This window comes from Simochromis diagramma, unplaced genomic scaffold (assembly GCF_900408965.1).
Source record: "Simochromis diagramma unplaced genomic scaffold, fSimDia1.1 OVJJ01000618.1, whole genome shotgun sequence".
NCBI classification, from domain to species: Eukaryota; Metazoa; Chordata; class Actinopteri; order Cichliformes; family Cichlidae; genus Simochromis; species Simochromis diagramma.
The window spans coordinates 9171729-9175966 of NW_024387423.1; positions in this window are offsets into that span (position 1 = coordinate 9171729).

Genomic DNA, 4238 nt, shown 5'->3' on the forward strand with positions numbered 1-4238 from the left:
CAGTACATTTTATCCCAAGCCACAATTTTTCTTTCTCTTAACCAAGTAGTTTTTGGTGACCAAACCCATCTGGCAAGTAAAAGTAAAAATAAAAAGGGAGTGAAAAAGGAAAATAATTGAAATGAAAAAAAGAATCAAGTGAATATACAAACACTAAAGAGGACACTGTCACGATGTCCTGGCTGAAAACTTGTGAGTGATGCTAGTGTCACCCATCCAGCCTCTAATGTAGGCACTGCCACTCTTTTAAAACTGGACAGATTTCCACAGCTGGTGGATCAACAAGGCTTTTTTCTCTGCTAATGCAGATTTACTGGAACCAAAATCAGGACCAGCATCTGTCATTCGTGTCCAGAAAATACTTGAAAATAAAACTTTATATAGTTTAATAAAATAAGCTATTTTTTTTGCAAACTTCAAAATGTAAGTCTGCATTTCATTAGTGAATTAATGAACTTTTGTGAGTTTTTTATTTCTCTGTCTCCTAAGCATTTTCAGATGGCAGTTGTCATTTCGGAGAACAACCATAGATCTCTGCTATGCAGTGGTACAACAGGCCCAATTTATGTTCTCAAATCAAGCTATCAGTTCTAGATAGATTGTTATGTAAAGTTTACTTTTTATTTACTTAAAAAATTAAAAAAATTGTCATCAGTATATTTTTTTTACATTTTCATTAAAGTTGTTATGGACATGCTGAATACTGATGCTCTCTTACAGTCATTATTTTCATTGCCTTAATATTTATTAAGGCAGTTATTTCAGCTTCACTAATACAACTACATACACTGACCAAAATGGCAGTTAAAGTCTTTTTACTCTTTTTTTTTTTTACATTGAGAAACATTAAATAGCTACTTGCTATAACACACACCAACTTATGTGCCTGTGGTGTTTACTGAGTGAAAACGTGTTTCATAAATCCATCGTGGAGCACTCTTATTGACAAGATTCTTATTAAAAGACGTGTTTACGATTTAAAAATGAAATGATGGGATAGAAAGCTTAAAAATCAGAAAAGCATAACAAGGTGCACGAGGGCAATTTCATTTCTTGAAAACATGTGGTAGAATTTAGATTTCTCCCCTCCGTATCAAAACAGTGGACCACTAGCAGACCACTTTGCGGTGGCCAGTCTCATGTTCTTGTCTAAAATCCAAGCCACTTGGAAATGTATTACTTTGGAAGATGACAAATGGCTCCGGCAAAGTTTTGCACATGTGGTCGGATAAAGTTTATCTTTAGGGCATGTGCAGCTGCCAGCAGTGCTTCCAGAAAACTTTAATCTCTCCTTTCAGAAGCTCACTTCCTATTTCTGCGCAGGGGACTTGACGGGAGGCAGACTGGGGGTGTTTTGACACCCGTCTGAGGAAACGATTGCAGTGAGTGGGCCTGCTGCTGCCGCTGCTGTAGCAGTGCAGTCTGTCTACTGTGGTTCCCGCTGGCTGTTTCCCTGTAACTTAGCACCCTGGCTACTTAATTAGCGCTTTAGGTTAGGGGGAGAAAAAAAAAAAGAGTATCCAGTCAGAGAAGAGTGTTTCAGCTAGTCAGTCAGCCATGTGGCTAACCAACCACAGAGAGGTGCTTTTATTGAAAACAATCTATCAGTGAGATCTGATGAAGTGATGATAAATGATTAACCAAAAGGGTAGACGATAAGTACCTTTTTAAATATTACCTACATGTGATCCACGTGCAGCCCCACACGTCCACGGGGGTAGATGTCATTACAGTGATGCTGTACTGCTGCACAGCAAACAAATAAATTTAAAAAAAAAAGCATGGAGCAAAGCAAACTGGCAACAGTAAACACTATTGATGTGGCCGGCAGATTTCATTACAACACTCTGCTGTTTCAACTAATGACTAACTTCTTCAGCAAAATCTAACGATGTGGAAGCAGCAGAGAGAGGGAAGGAGAGAGGGAAGGAGAAAGAAGTGAGGGAGGGAGCATTGCTGGTGTTGCTGTCAGTAGGGGGCTCAGGCCAAGTGGGAAAACGTCAGCACTGTCAATGGGAAGGAGGGCTTGATGTTGCAATGATAGGCCTCTGTAATGGGCACTTTGAAAGAACAATCAGTGCCTTCTGTGAATCATATAGCCCGGCATGTAATTCATGTTTGCGTCTGTGAATTTGTGCCAAAGCATGAGAACAAAAACTATTTGTAGTCTGAGGAAACTAAGCTAAAGGTTATGCACGTCCTTTTATGAGCCGCAGCATCGTGGCTCATAGCATGACTCACAGCAGATCTCCATGTATTGTGGTACTAATGTTTCATTTTTTTGGCTTCCTTTCAGACTCTCTATTTTTATGCAAAGAATTTCCTGTTACATGACTTTGTTGTTTTACTGTCAAATATGTTGTTGCAGGCCCACCCTGGGAAGCACTTCATGTGTATTTACAGTAATGTAATATATTATATTGGGAACATTATGAGCCTGTCCTGGTGGCTATTAAAAATAACCACTACCTGTAGGCTTGCCTGGAAATAATGATAGGTCAGTGCTGATCTAACAATAGAAGTGTTAATCTGACTCTTTCTGTGGTAAAAGTTCATATTTTGGAAATAAACAACAAAACTGCTTCAGCTGTTGGTAGATTGTAGGTGTTTATTGATTGATTTATTTCTTTTAATCCTTTCTTTATGGTCGCCCTGAGAGGTCAATTGCAATGCAACTTAAGAAAACGCCAGCAAATAGGAAAATGCTGCAAAGGAATGCAAAACACAAGGGGAACTGAATAAAACACAAATATCACAAAACACAACGGAAGCATTTTAATGAGATGCTAATCTGACAGAACAGCTGCGGAAGTGACAGAAACAAAAACATGCAAAGGATTGCACGCTTAAAGGAAGCGGAGGATTCATCAGTGTTATAAGGCAGAGAAAGATGCAGGTGTGCGCTTTAAATCACATGGTCCACATAATACTGTAGATACATGCTTGTTATAGCTGTTTACTGTTAGCTTGTCACTTTTGCAGCTGCTCCGTCACCTTATTGTTTCACCTGCTTTTGCAGTATTTTCCTATTTGCTGGTGTTTTGCAGTGCGTTTGACCTCTCAGGGGTACAGCATTTATTTAACCAGGAAGTGAAACTCTTGAGATTAGCAATAGCATAAATAGCCAGCCATACTAACCGGTTGGAGTTGTGACCAAAAGTAACAGATAATATTTGAAATAGAAACACACAAAACAGTAAAATTGTTTAGTTGAACCGTTAGAGAGGTGATGGAAAATGGTAGTGATTTCACGTAGCTAAAGACACAGTATGTGGTTCAAATGTCCAGTTTCTGCCATTACAGATATATTGTATGTATTGTAGTGAAAAAGAATTTAACTGCCATGTACAAACTGACATGAATACATTCTAAATATTGTTGCTTTAGTGCATTTCAGCTCAGTTCAAGTCAGAATGTCTGAAGCTGTACTTGTGCTTCATGTGGCCTGGCTGCATTTCATAAGCAAGTCAAAACAGTTAATGATGCAAAATATCTGACATCAAGTAAAAGGAAGACAGATGCTTCCTCTCTTCCCCTGTCTCAGTGGTTTTGGCCACAGAGAATGGATAAGATTGCCTAAAACCCCTTCTCCTCCTACCAGATTAAAAATTAATACAATATATTGAATTGGAGCGAAAATCCCAAAATGTATGCAACTTGATCAAGTGGGGATTAAAAGTGTCATTGTGCTTGTCAATAAGGGCCGGTGGCAGCGTGGCAGTATCACATTGACTGCTGTGTATTAATACTTAGTGTCCTATTGGGCCATCAGCTGATTGTTTGGAATGTAAATGATGCTGCTGATGGCTCCAGTGACTGATGGCTTAAATTCCAATTAATCAATTGCTTCATCAGTTTCCCTAATTCAGATCAAATATCTCCTGAGTGCACACTCTTCTTTCAGTGGTATTAGAAGAAATAAATGCTCTGGAAGTAATTTTCATCAATCTCGTGTACATGCCAATATCCTTCACAAGCCTGGTCCAGGTTGAGGACTTAATGTCTTAAGTGTGTGTGTGTGTGTGTGTGTGTGTGTGTGTGTGTGTGTGTGTGTGTGTGTGTGTGTGTGTAAGAGAGAGAGAGAGAGGAATTTGCATAATGGAAAGGAATGTAAGGAATTAAAATAGAGCTACATATTTGTGTGAACTTATTTACTTTATTGCGTTTAGCTAAGCTTGTAGTTTGTATCTGCCAAAACTGCATAAACAACTGAAGTTAAATGTTTTTGATATTCCAGC